We start from the raw sequence: 15,313 nt of genomic DNA on the forward strand, positions 1-15,313 counted from the left end.
CCTTTTCTGAACCCAAGATCAGAAGAAATTGAGAACTAAAGTAGGGGCAGATAATTTGGTACTCTGCCAGCTTTGTTACTCATAGAGAGGACATGATGTCCAAGGCAAGAGGGCCTGTTAGACAAACCCCAGAATTAGGTAGCTTCCTTACCCAGTCACAGAAAACATTGGGCCATGGCAGGCCCCAACCTACATGGTAAGGAATATCATACCTTCCCAGAAGCAAAGGAGAAAACAAGCTTCCTGTAGACCCCCATCTACCAGGAAATTGTGGGGATGGGTTAAGTGTGACTGATTTATTCCCTTGTGTACCATTAAGATAAGTCCCTCTACCTTCCTGAGTGAGTGAAGGGATGGAAAGAGGTCAGGAGTTACGCTAATAGAACTCATTCAACAAGAAGGAATATTAGGAGAGTATGTATTCCTACCATGCTACCTAGCCTAGAACCATTAGGTAGCTTCATGTATTAATATTTAGAAATCATCGTGAACCCACTCAGTGATCCTATAAACAATAATGGAATTAGAAGATAAAACTATGGGGAAGATAGTTGTGTAGTCAGCCAAAGAGGTGCTGATGCAAAATACCAAAGTCTGTTGGTTTTTATAAAGGGCATTTATTTTGGGTAGAAGCTTACAGTCACAAGGCCATAAAGAGTAAGTTATTTCCCTGACCAAAGTCTTTTGCCACATGTTTGAGTAGGATGGCTCTCTGTGAAGCTTCAGTTTTTCTTTTCCTCCTAAGGCTCCATGCTTCCAGCCTCTTCTCATTTCAGCTAACGGCTAGCCTAAGGTTTATCTCTCCCCAGAGCTTGTTTTGTTCTGGGCTTTCTCAGTTGCTCTGCTCTTTCTACAATTGCACCTGTACACTATCATGCGAATGGCAGGGCTCTCTCTCTGGGGCTTTCAAAACTAACCTCTCTGTGTTCTTCTTCTGCATGTATTTACTTCCCTGTCTTTGATTGAGCCTCCACTTACATAGCCTAGAAAATGGGTGTTGGGGACTCAAACAGATTTGCCTAATGATGCGGTCAAATAAAAGCCCTAATCTTGATTTAATAAAGTAAAAGTGTAACCTCTGAATCTAATACAATCTAATATTGCGCAGAGGAACAGACCAGTTTACAATCTCAATCTAATATCTATTTTTGAAATCTATAAACAATACCAAACTGACACAATGGTTAATACAGAAGAAATAGTAGGTTCAAGTAAATACAAAGTCTGGTATTCCTAGAAGACATAAGTTTGCTGTGCCTAGAGAGTTTTGAATGAGAAGTAAATTGGCAGTATTGAAATTGATGAAGTAGGCAAGAATCAGATAAAAAGGCTTATTAAGAGAATTAAATGTATGCAATCATTTATTATCCTACTTGGTTTGTAGTAAGCATCCAACAAATGTTAACAGCTACTGTTATTATGTTTATTACTGAATTTGTCATAATAAAGTATTTGGTTATTTTGTGGTGAGGATGGATGAAAGTTACAACACGGAAAGTTTAAGGTAAATGGTAGGAACTTTTGATAAGACTTCTTCTTAGATGGTGGCATGTTCTTGCATCAGGAAATGTAATGTGTGTCTTAGACAACCAAAGGGGTGCTGATGCAAAGTAGAAGAATTTTCTTGGCTTTTATAAGGGGTATTTATTTGGGGTAGAAGCTTACAGTCACAAGGCCCTAAAGAGTCCAACTCAAGGTTCCATAAAAGGTAGTTCTCACCTGATGTCATTGGCCATGTGTTGCAGCAAGATGGTGGGTGATATCTGAAAGGGTTCAGCCTTCCTTCTTCCTCTTAAGACTCCATGGTCCCAGCTTCTTCCAGTCTCAGCTGTAGGCTAGTATAAGTTTCCCTGTATCCCCAGGGCTTGTTTCTTTCTGGGCTCAGTTTCTCAGGTCCCTTCACAAGTTCAGCTATAGACTATCATGATCATGTCTCTTCATGGGGCCTCTGCTGTGTCTAATGAGCTGTCTCTCTTCCTCAGTGTTCTTCTTTTCTGTATGTTTACGTCCATATGAGTATCTGTCCACCAAGGGAGTCGGGACTCAACATCCTACTGATGTGGCTGAATCAAAGCCCCAAACTTAATTTCATCAAGTAAAAGCGAAACCTCTGAATCTAGTACTAACTAATATGCCCAGAGGAACAGACCAGTCTACACTGTCTAATATCTATTTTTGGAATCCATAAACAATACCAAACTGCTAGAGTTTGCAAGTGTGGATCCTCAGTGCATACATCTTTTATTGGCTAGGGCTTGTAAAATGGAGATATTCTAATTCTATCATTTCTTCATCTATTAGTGGAAATACTTTTATAAAGAAACACTTGATCTATTCTTGTATCTGCTAAAGGTGAACACTTGTTTTAAAGTATCATAATAAACTTTTGAGTTAAACACATTTGATACATTTTACAGTATTAATTCAAATGGAGCCCATCATTAAATTTACTGTTACAGCTTCCCATAAAACACCCTTTGGCCCCACACTGTTCAGTTTATAGCTTTTATTCAGTAGAGAACTGTTCATGTTTTAGTTTTCATTTGCATTACTGGTGATAGTAATATGGAAAAAACCTTTGCCTAAATATTAAGATGTAAATATGGCATTGTTTCCTCTACCCACTGACATGAGAATTTCATTTCTTCTTTTCACAGGTGGAACTTTCTGGCTTACAGTCCATGGTGGCTGTGTAAGAGGAAGAGCTGCAGGTTCAGGCTACTGATATGGAGTCCCTGACCAGGAACATACAGATTAAAGGAGACCTCATAAGGGTCTTTCAAAGTGTTTTAAAAACTAGTGGAAATGATCACAGCTCAGAAGACCAAAATGGCATCTTCACACAGTATTGGGTACATTTAGTCCCTTGGCCTGTACTTACTTCTTTGCTGCACTGTTAGTTTGAGTTTCTTGATATCACCACATTCTAAGTGATTTGAACTTGCTAAGATTTCAAAAAGAAAATGTCATTTTCTTCATATGACTTACCAAGATCTCCCTTGAACACATAGCAGGTATTTCAGGAGCAGTTTCTTATTCCCTTTCTCTTCTAATGAGTAATATTTTTATCAGTATAACTATTATTTTATTTTTACTCTAGTATCTGCAAATATAACTGGTTGATCTTGAAGACATTCCAGCTATGGAGCATCTAGCCAAGAAAGTATTACTTCTTTAGGAAAAAGTTCTTTCAGTAGAATCACAGGGTCAAGAAACTTCAGGAAACTGAAGACAATAGGTAAAATTTTGGGGAGGCAAACTTTATTTTATTCTGAAATAGGCAATGAAAAGGCTGTTGATCTCGATTACTTATAAAGTGGTCAGTTGAAGCTCTTTCAAGGAGAGTATGTACTCTGAAATCTCCTACAGTGGTCATCAGTGGCCAGAGCTGCCCTATTCATGACATTTATAGTCTGAAAGGGAATAGCAGCTGCTTTTGAACCTACCATGTCAGTTTTCCTACATTCTCATCCATCAGGTATCTCTTTTTCAACTGAACCCTTCTTGTCTACCTGAATTTAAATACAGTCAAACCAATTTCAATTAAAAAATAATAATATAAAACCAAAAAGGGAGAAATCCCTGCCTTTTCCTCTGAGTCCTTTTAGCTGCTACCCCATCTAGCCTTTCTTCAATGCCAAACTTTTCAAAAAGAGTTGCTTGCCTATATTCCTTCTCTCCATTCTCATCTTTGTCACTTTTACCATTCCTCTCCCTCCCATCTGGCTTTTAGTTCTACCAGTTCAACTAAACAGTTCCTGCTGGGTATAGACTATCATAACACATCTTCTTGATTGTGTTTACTACTACTCAAGGTGAGAGATGTCTGTGATTGATGGGTTTTTTTCCTCCTCCTGGTTAGTGAGGTTTTAATAGTATCCCCAGAACCTAGAATAGAGTCTGACATGAAGAAGATGCTCAGTAATTATGCTACTGTATATGTTTTCTACTCCCCTTCCTTCTTCTGTTCCTCTATTTCCCTTAGTCTCTTTATTCTGCTTCCTCCTCTTTGCTCCCATGTTTGAATTCTGCCTTATAGAGTTTGGAAGGGAGATATATAATGAATATGTCATTTCTTTTGAAAACAGTAAAACTCTATAGAAAGTCCAAGTAATAAAATAATGGGCTTTTACCCTCATAATAAAATGCTAATGCATCCTTTCAGTTCTTTTCTCAGGATTAGCTGTGGCTTCATGTTTAATTTTCCGATGTGCATGTTGCAGTTTCTTTCCTCAGTTGCTATGATGTTGGAAGGATTAGAAGATGAACAGAGGCGGCTCAGTGAGGACTTACAAGCAGAGCGGCAGCTCAGTAGCAGGGTGGTGAATTTCCATGCCCATCCAGAGAGGTAAGAGAGTGACTACACTGTTTTTCCTTTTATTCCTCTTTAAGTGAAGATACCTACCGTACTGAGGCAGGAGAAAAAGAAAGTAGAGACAGTACTGGAGCTACTCACGTTGTCATTTGTTGTGTGGATCTCTGAGCTTCAATGTCAAAATCATCAATGAGGAATGAGTCTTATTTCACATAGCTTATTGCAGAGATTAACTGAGTAGTTATCTCAAGTCTCTTAAACCTCAGGTATAGTAAGCACTCAGTATATGTTCCTTTCCTTTCTCTGCTCCATGCCATGCTAAACTCTGTTGTATTTTAAGAGTAAGGTTATAAATGAGCACTGATGCTGGGATGATATTTACTATCCTGATGAATGTATTTCCTTCTATCACTTGGTTTCAGTCCATGTATATATGAGAACTTTCTGGTTCATTTTATATCCCTTCTCTTTCCCCCATCCCCCTCATTTTACCTTCCCTCCAAAACCCCTTTTTGCCTTTCCTAATTTTTATTCTTTCATTACTCATTTTCTCCTACTCTATTCTTGGGTTTAAACATTTTTTTCTTCCTATTTCAAGACAATGAAGAGCGAAGAAATATATGATTGGACTACTTGATGGTGTTTTTAGGAAAGAACCTCTGAATCTTTGGTCTCCATGAGTCAGATTCCTTTTCAGGGCATTGTCAAGTTTGTTAACAAATGAGAAAATGTTATCTTTAGTGGCAGACTTGCTTGGCTCAATCTTGCTTCAGTTAGCATTTAATTTTTTCCTGGGTTTTAATTTATTAGAAAGTAAAGCATTTAGGTAAGTAACAAAATTTTTCTCATGTGGGCTACACGGGTGTGAGAGAATTCTCTAAGAACTATGATTTCATTTGAGAACTGGCCCCAGATCTACCATGAAGTCAGGCTTTATGGAAAGGAACAGGCCTTGCTAATCCACTAGCAGTGAGCACAAGTGCCACAAGAAATACCGCATTCACCTATTGTGTCCTGGAGAACAATCACTTTAGAAAGTCTCATGGCTCAGAGTGTATTGATGCCTTTTAGGAAGGTTTGTGTTGATTGCTAATTATTTCTTCCATGTGGCATATTCAGTTAGCTCTAAAAGAGATCGAGTCTGCAGTTGGAATTGGAAGGTGCCCCAGATTTATGTGGTTTCCTAGAACAAGTTCTTGGAAGATTCCTGACATGCTTAAGGAGGCCTGAGATCCTGGGCAGCACTGGAGGTGGGGAACTGGAAAGTGTGCAAGTTAGTCACGAGCATGTCTTCTGAGCAGACTGCAGCCCAGGATGGAAAACCTTGTTTGCACTCACCAGAGAGTGTCTTGCATGCCCTTAGCAGGTTAACCGGTAACTTACTAAGATAGATGTGTAGAAGTAGCACCAATCATAAAGTGGAACTCATTTTAGCTTACCAGTATCTCACTCTCTGTATCTATGTCTAAACTGGGTAGTAGAGGCTATGAAGAGCACTTAAATGCACATTTAAATCATTCCATTTTAGTTTTCCCAATTACACATTCTTTTCCTTAGTCACTCCTCATCCCCATCCCATTTTTTAAATGAACTTTTTAATTTTTTAAAGGATAATTAGATTACATAAGTGTTACATAATAAATATAGAGGATTCCCATATGTTCAGTTCGCCTGCCATATTTGTCAAAATCACTTTCCCTTCATTGTAGTTTCAACCAGCTACTTTCTAATCCCCAGTGTTCACCTCATTCCCCCCCCAACACTCTCCCCAGTTCCATGGAGAATCCAATCCCCCCTCCACACACCACCCAGCCCAATAGCATCACTGTACAATTGTCACACCCATCTTCTGTTCATCTACATCCATCCCCTTTATCATAGATTTTGTCCATGTGCACATTGGCTCACAACTTTCTTCTCCCTTTTTGTCTCTGCTAAACCTGTCTTCCAGACTTTAGCTCTGTGAGTCTGCTCAGTTTCTTTAATTCATATCAATGAGGTCATGTCATAGTTGTCCTTTAGTGTCTGACTTGGTTCACTCAACATAAGGTCTTCAGGATTTACCCATATTATCCTGTGTGTTAATACTGCATTCCTTCTTACAGCTGAGTGATATTCCATTGTATGTATATACCACAATTAGTCCATCTGTTGATGGACATTTGGGTTGTTTCCTTCTTTTGGCAATAATCAGTAATGGCACTATGAATTTCGGTATGCATGTATCTTTTCATGTCCCTGCTTTGCATTCTTCTGGGTGTATACCCGAGAGTGGGATTGCTCCATCATGTGGCAGTTCTATAGCTAGCTTCCTACACAACTGCCAAACTGTGTTCCTCAGTGGGTGCACATTCTACATTCCCACCAGCAGTGGATGAATGTTCCCATTCAGCCACATCCTCTCCAACGCTCATAGTCCTCGATTTTTTTAATAGCCACCAGTCTAATGGGCATAAGATGATAGCTCATTGTGGTTTTGATCTACATTTCCCTAATAGGTCGTGATGTTGAGCGTCTTTTCATGTGCTTTTTAGCCATTTATATTTCTTGTTTGGAGAAATGTCTATTCAAATCATTTGCCCTTTTTAAAATGGATTGTTTGCCTATTTTTAAAGTGTAAGATTTCTTTATGTATAATGGGTATTAGTTCCCTATCAGCTATATTGTTATGAAATATTTTCTACCTTTGGGTAAGCTGCCTTTTCACTTTCCTGACAAACTCCTTTGAGGTGTAAAATTTTTAATTTTGGGGAGATCCCATTTATCTATTTTATCTTTCATGCTCATGCTTTGGGTGTAAAGTTCATGAAACCATTTCCTAATACAAGATCTGGAACTCTATATTCTCTTCCAAGATATTCATGGCCTAGGCTCTTACATTTAGATCTTTGATCCATTTGAGTTAATTTTTGTATAAGGTGTGAGATGCTGTTTCTCTCTCAGTCTTTCGGATATGGATATTCTCTAAGCAACATTTGTTGAAGGGGCCACTCTCTCCCAGTGAATGGGCTTGGTGGCCTTATTGAATATCAGCTGACTGTACATTCAAGGATGTATATCAGAACTCTCACTTCAGTTCCATTGGTCACTATGTCTATCCTTGTGCCAATACCTAGCAATTTTGACCACTGTAGCTTTCTAGTATGTTTTTAGAAGTATATATTTTTCATTTCTAAAAAAGATACCTAGATTACATAAGCATTAAATAAAAAATAGACAGGATTCCATTATGCCCCACTCCTTACTCCTCTCACATTTCCCACATTAACAACCTCCTTCATTAGTGTAATACATTCACTTCAATTGCTGAACACATTTTGGAGCATTGTACATGAGCATGAATTATTGTTTGCATTATAGTTTGCACTGTCTTCTGCACAATTTTGTAGGTTCTAGCAAGATTTATAATGGCCTGTGTCTGTCATGGTCATGTTATTTAGGATAATTCCCAAATTTAAAAGATGCCCATATGGCACCTGTTTTTCTACTCTCCCTTCTCTCAGAACTTCTTGTGCCAAGTGCGTTTATATCCATGATAAGAGTTCTTCCATTGGAAAAATAATGTCTACAATGAAATAATAGTAAGTCTACTTTAGTCCATAGTTCATTACCTATCCTAAGGATTCTGGGATAGTGGTATCCACTCCACCTCTAATTGAGAAGGTGCTTCAGTCCCATAGGACAGATTGATGGGCATCTCTTGCTTGCAATCGTAGGCTCTCCCTCTCAGTTCCTTGAGATGATCATTATCTATTATTATCTCCTTCTTAGTTGTCCTGGGTGAGTCCACTTACCTCAAGTGTAGGTGTTGCAACTCCATTGAGATTCAGGGCAAATCTGGTTAAGGGATCAAAGATTTAAATCTCTTGGACATACACCTGTCAAATCTCATACTAATTATAGTTTCAAATAGAAGGGGCAGAAGAACCATGCGTAAGGAAAACACAACTGAGTCCAACTCTGTCACACTGAGGAGCATAAATTCCAAAGTAGGGCCCACTGGCAGGGCACCAAACTCCTGAGCTACCAGCCCTGACTGTAGTGTCTGGACAGCTCCAGAGTCCGCAGGAGCCCTGGTATTTGAGGCAATATTTACTTTGGCAGTCAATGAGATCCTGCTGAGGTGTGCCTAGGTGTAAACTCTGTAATGACCTCCCGACTTTGAAATCTTTTATTTATATGAACTCATTTGACTTTTCCTTTACCCCCTTTTGTTCAATGTCTTTCTCCATTTGCATTGAAATTTCAGTTTCAGAGTTTGGAGTTTCAATTTCAAAAGTAAATATTCATACAATACTAGTGTAAGTTTCCATTTTAAAAGTAATGTCAGCAATATCAAGGGCCCATCAGTGGTCCATGCTCCTTCCGTAGTCACTGTCCCTGTTTCTTTTCTTACTGTTTTATTAGAGAACATGGCAGAGCTTCCCAGGATGGGAATTCAATATCCTTTCAGTTATTGTGTGAAACTCCCCCTATGCCTTATAGATATGCCCCAGGTGAACCTCTTCCCGTGTATTCCCGATCACTGACACCCCATGCCAAGGCTCCTCCCCTGTCATAGTTGTAACTCTTCTGTGATCCAAAACTTCTTTAAAAAAATGAAGCCAATAAATAACTAAATACAATTAATAAGAGAAAGAGGTAGATAATAATATTTTTTAAAAATAAAAAAATACAAAAAAACTTAAAAAAATTAAAAAGGTGAAACAATAAAAAACAATGAAAAATATTTTTTAGAAATTTTTCACATTATATTTTTCATCAGTTTAAGATCTGTTGTTTTCTATGGACAGTGAGATTTTCTTTGCTCTATTCCCCCATGTCTTACTTTTTTCATTTCATCTTCAAAGAAGTTTTATCTTATTGAAAAGTCATGTATAGAATATAGAGGTATCCCAGATACCCAAAATCCTCCCCCTTCCCCCTTTCCCATATTAAGTACATTTTAAATGTGAATCATACATTTATTACAATTGATGTACAAATAGTGAAACATAGCTGTTTCCATTGTGAATCGTTTACGTTATGGTTTACATTTTGGACCATACACTTTTAAATTTTGATGATATTTAATATGGCCTGTATCCATCATTGCAAGTTCATGTAGAACACTTCCATCACCCCAAAAATACTGCATGCTCCATCTATTCTGTTCCTGTCTCCCCCACCCCTCAGAGCCATGGCAACCAACAGGCCCCACTCCTTGAAGATAAAGATTCATAGTTACTTGCAACAACATTGAGTGCTTGACATACTGGTCTGTCCTCCTCTATTAAGCATTCCCTAGGCTCTTGAGAGTCTCCCGCCTCTCTATTTGAGATCATAGCAGGACTCCCCAGGATGGGAGTCCAACACCTTCTTGCTCATTATGTGAGTCTCCACCCACTGATACAACACACTATGCAAAGATTAGCACACACTCCCTGAAGCATGCCCAGGTGCAGCCTGTCCTGAATGCCTCCCACATCCAACACCCTAAACCAGTAACCTTCCATGGCTATGTTGCCGAAAGAACCTTCCCAATGTTGTCATTGCAACCGCATACCCACAAGTCACCGGTGTTCACCTGTTCTCTCTCCCAACCCTATCCAAGTACGTGGACTGTTCAACCCAGTCTTCCCGCCCTACCCCCTAAGAAACTAGCACTGCACAAACCAATAATACAATTGCACCCCTGTCATGCCCCTCCACTGCACAACTACATACTTCCACCTTATCATAGATTTTGGCCTTACAGCCATTGGCTCATAACCTTCTTCTCCCGTTCTATCTCCTGTATTCCTATCTTCTAGATTCTAGCTCTGTGAGTCTGCTCAATTAGCTTAATTCATATAATGAGGTCATGTAGTCTTTGTCCTTCAGTGTTTGGCTTGCTTTCAGCATAAGATCCTCAAGATTCATCCATGTTATCCTATGTATTAATACTGCATTCTTTCTGACAGGTGAGTAGTATTCCATTGCATGTGTATACCACAATTTGTTTATCCATTCATCTGTTGATGGATATTTTGGTTGATTCCAACTTTTGGCAACAGTGAATAATGCTGCTAGGAGCATCGGTGGGCGTATATCTGTTCATGTCCCTGCTTTCAGTTCTGGGTATATACCCAGCAGTGGGATTGCTGGATCATATGGCAGTTCTGTAGTTAGTTTCCTGAGCAACAACCAAACTATCTTCCAAAATGGATGCACCATTCTACATTCCGACCAGCAGTGGATAAGAGTTCTCTACACTTCAAAAAAGGACAACCTATCCTTTTATGTTTAGGCAAGTGATTGGAACAGACAGTACTCCAAAAAAAAAAAAAAAAAAAAAAAAAAGACTAAAAAGCACATGAAAACATGCTCAACATCACTAGCTATTATAGAAATGCAAATAAAAACTACAATGAGATATCATCTTATACCGATTAGACTCATGGTTATTAAAAAAGAAGAGGATAACAAATGTTGAAGTGGATGTGGAGGAATGAACCCTCATCTACTGCTGGTGGAAAAGCAAGGACATGAACAGATATATGCACACCAATGTTCATAGATGAATTTTCCACTATTTCCAAAAATTAGAAACAACCCAAATGCCCTTAAACAGATGTAGGTAGGATGTTTCAAAGTCAGGAATTTGATTCCTCTAATTTCATTTTCTTTTTTATTATGTCTTTAGTTGTTTGGGGTCTCTTGCCCTTCCAAATAAGTTTCATAGTTAGCTTTTCCGTTTCAGTAAAAAATTCTGTTGTAATTTTTATTGGTATTGTGTTAAATCTGTAAACGAGTTTGGGGACATCTTAATGATGTTTAGTCTTCCTATCCCTGAACAGGGAATATTCTTCCATTTATTTAGGTCTCTTTTTATTTCCTTTAACAGTGTTGAGTACTTTCTGTTTGCATGTTTTTTATTTCTTTAATTAAATTTATTCCTAGGTATTTGATTCATTTAGTTCCTATTGTAAATGGGATTTTTCCTTGATTTCCTCCTCAGATTGCTCATTATTGGTGTACAGAAATGCTATTGGTTTTTGCACATTGATCTTCAAACCTACCACTTTAAGGAAGTCAATCTGAGTTCCAGGTTTCTCAGAGTTTTCTATGTATAGGATCATGTCATGTGCCAATAGTGAAATATTTACTTATTCCTCTCCAATTTCTTTGCCTTTTAGATCTTTTTCTTTTTCTTGCCTAAGTACTTGAGCAAATACTTCTAACAGAATGTTAACTAAGAACAGTGGGCATGCTTGTCTTGGAAAGCTTTTAGGATTTCACCATTGAATATGATGTTAGCTGTGGGTTTTTCATCTATACACTTTATCATGTTGATAAAGTTTCCTTCTATTCCTAACTTTTCAAATATTTTTAAAAAATCTTTGTGCCCAGTCTGCTCCTCTGCTCCTGATGTATTCCCAGTGTCATTCCTTTGTGCTCAGGCAAATTACTTTGTATAATTTCAAATTTCTGAATTTATTGAGAGTTGTTTTGTGGCATAGCACATGATCTAGCCTGTGTAATGATCCATGTGCATGTGAGAAGAATGTATATCTCACTGTATTTGGGTGTACTGTTCTGTGTATGTCTTTTCTGTCCACATCTATAATGTGTTTTTCAAAGTCTTTGTTTCTTTATTGATCCTCTGTTGAGAAGTTCTCCCTAATGGTGATAGTGGTGTATTAAAATGTCCCACTATAATTGTAGAGACATCTGTTTCTCTACTTAGTTTTGTCAATGTTTGCCTCATGTATTTTTTTGCCTGGTTAAGTGCATAGGTGATTATGATTCTTCTTTTTTTCTTGATAGGATGACACTTTTATTCACATATAATGTCCTTTTTTGTCTCCTCCAATAGTTGTGCCTTTAAAGTCTGTTTTGTCTAATACTAGTATAGCTACTCCTGCCCTTTTCTGATTGTTTGCATGTAAAATTGTTTCGCAACCTTTCACTTTTAGCCTCCTTTCATCCCTGGTTCTAAGGTGAGTTTCTTTCACGCAGCATATAGATGGTCATATTTCCTGATCCATTCTAACCATCTCTGTCTCTTGACTGGAGAACTTACTCCAGTAACATTCAATGTTATACTGTCAAGGAATTACAGTAGCCATATATTCTTTCAGTTTATGTATACCATGTGTTGTTTCTTATTTCTCTTTTCTCTTTGTTATTTTTACACTCTCTTCCTCCAACTCTCCCTCTCTCCTGTTTTTCTTTTCAACTATCAGAACTCCCTTTAATATTTCATGAAGGGCAAACTGAAAATCACAGTCCTGGTGGGGATAGGCTTCTGTCTATCCAGATCAGATTTGCAGCTCCAGGCTCAGCCCCAGCCCTCTGGCAGGGAGGAAGCTGGGGGGACCTGTGCCAGCGTCTCCAGGAAATGACTGGCCAAGTCATGGAGGTTGGTGATTGTCCTACTCTGTCAGTGCAAGCCACCCAGGAGCTATTCATTAGCTGGAATTCGAAGCTCCATTTTCCCAAAACAAGGTAGGAGGAGACAGTTTGCCACTGATTTGGGATGCTGATAGATAGACTTGGTTTGCTAGGGTATGGCCCTAGGAAAAGCTGGGTATGAATCTGTCCAGGTCAGAGGGAGGCCATTTTGACTCCAGCCTCAGCATTAGGGGAAGCCAGGACAAAAATCACAGTGATGGTAGGATGGGGTTCTTTCGTCCAGATTGGCCAGGAGCCCTAGGCTAAGCTTCAACGTACTCTGGAAAGGAGGAGGCCGGTAGGCCCTGCACCAGCCTACCCACATAAGTGCTAGTATTTTTGGCTGGCACATACTGAATAATTGGAAGTCTACCCAGGCAACTACAGTCATTTTGGACCCACACGGCATAGATTGCTGTCCACACCTGTAGCTCCATCCCTGCCTCAGGCAGGGAAGAAAGGAGCATTAAACCTCATCAGTCTCTCTAGGCACCTTCAGTCTAGGCATGAACAACTTGGGTTATTCCACACAGCTGTGACTCTGTCCTACTACTGGCAAAGGTTGAAATTGGGAGAAGCTTCATTGGTCCCTGGGGCAGTGAGGGCAGGTTGACACTCCACAGCTTATAGCACCAACTACATCCTTTGCTCCTACTTCACAACCAGCAAGGGAGAAAATGAGGAAGCCCTAAACCAAAAAAGAGAAACTGCACCCAGAATAAATACTCTAGTAAGCTAGATGCCAAGACACCAACAAAAAATTACAATCCATACCAAGAAACAGGAAGCTCTGGCTTAGTAAAAGGAACAAGATAAGCCTCCAGATGACATAAAGAAGTTGAAACAACTAATCATAGATGTTCAAACAAATCTCCTTAATAAATTCAATGACATGGCTAAAGAGATTAAGGATATTATGAAGACACTGGATGAGCACAAAGAAGAATTTGAAAGCATACATAGAAAAATAGCAGATCTTATCAGAATGAAAGGTGCAATAAATGAAATTTAGAAAGCATTGGAATCATGTAAGAGCAGATTTGATGAGGCAGAAGAAAGAATTGGTGGGCTTTAAGAAATGGCTTCTGAAAGTGAACATACAAAAGAACATATGAAGAAAAGAATGGAAAAAAAATTGATCAAGATCTCAAGGAACTAAAGGACAGCAAAAGTGTGCAAACATATTTATCCTTGGTGTGCCAGAAGAGGAAGAGAAGGGAAAAGGGACAGAAGGAATATTTGAAAAAATAATGGTAGAAAATTTCCCAACCTTATTGAAGGACATGGATATTCATGCCTAAGAAGTGCAATGTACTTCCATCTGAACAAATCTTCATAGACCAGCTCTGAGACACATACTAATTGAAAATCAAATGCCAAAGGTAAAGAGGGAATTCTGAGAGCAGCAAGAGAAAAGCAATGCATAACATATAAGGAATACCCAATAAGATTAAGTACTGATTTCTCACCAGAAACGATGGAGGCAAGAAGACAATGGTATAATATATTTAAGATATTACAAGAGAAAAACTTCCGGTCAAGAAATTTACATCTGGTAAGATTGTCTTTCAAAAATGAGGGTGAGATTCGTATATTCACAGATAAACAGAAACTGAGAGAATTTCTAACCAAGAGACCAGATTTTCAGGAAATGTGAAAGGATGTGCTAGAACCTGAAAAGAAAAGATGGGTGAGAAAGGCCTGGAAGAGAGTCTAGAAATGAAGATTATATCAATAAAAGCAACCAAAAGTGTCAAAAGAGTGGGGAAACTAAAATATGACAGATAAAACTCAAATAGGAAGAAACTTAACCAATGATGTAAAGCACTTGTATTCAGAAAACTGTAAGTCAATTTTAAAAGAAATCCAAAAAGTTCTAAATAACTGGAAGAACATTCCATGCTCATGGATTGGAAGACTAAATATCTTAAGACATCAGTTCTCCTGAAATTGATATACAGATTCAATGCAATCCCAATAAAAATTCCACTAGCATTTTTCAAAAAATAGAACACATGACTCTCAAATTTATTTGAAAGTGTAAGGGGTTCTGAATAGCCAGAAACATCTTTAAAGGGAAAAGTGAACTCTCATCTCCAGACTTTAAATCATATTACCTGGCTACAGTGGTAAAAATGGCATGGTACTGTCCTAAAGTCAGGCACATAGATTGATGGAACCAAACTGATGGTTCAGAAAGAGACCTTCATATGTATGGTCAAGTCATTTTTGACCAGCCTTTCAAACCCACCCAGCTCAGGTAGAATAGTCCATTCAACAAAAGGTGCTGAAAGATCTGGATATCCATAACCAAAAGAAGGAAAGAGGACCAGTATCTCATACCTTATGCAAAAATTATCTCAAAATGGATAAAAAACCTACATATAAAACAAGAACCATAAAGCTTCTAGAAGAAATTGTAGTTAAATATCTTCAAGTCCTGGTGGTAGGTGGGGAATTCTGAAAGGAGATAAGAGGAGGACTGAGATGGACTACTAATGTTTAATGTATGTAGGAGTTTTAATTAGCTTTAATGTAAAAGAGGAAATTATAGAGTAGATGGTAACAAATAGTGAGTAACAA

The 15,313-nt window shown here is 38.4% G+C and overlaps 1 protein-coding gene across 1 annotated transcript in view; it reads left to right on the forward strand.

Annotated features, from left to right (window-relative positions):
* Positions 1–4,221: 4,221 nt before the first annotated feature.
* The window catches only part of LOC139436258 (putative NBPF family member NBPF5), a 48,000-nt gene continuing 36,908 nt past the window's right edge, over positions 4,222–15,313 (forward strand). The window contains exon 1 of the mRNA XM_071207359.1: positions 4,222–4,348. The gene's annotated coding sequence lies outside the window, so the exon portion shown is untranslated. The remainder of the gene's footprint in view (positions 4,349–15,313) is intronic.

The sequence above is a fragment of the Dasypus novemcinctus genome, chromosome 13 (assembly GCF_030445035.2).
Source record: "Dasypus novemcinctus isolate mDasNov1 chromosome 13, mDasNov1.1.hap2, whole genome shotgun sequence".
In the NCBI taxonomy this organism is placed as follows: Eukaryota; Metazoa; Chordata; class Mammalia; order Cingulata; family Dasypodidae; genus Dasypus; species Dasypus novemcinctus.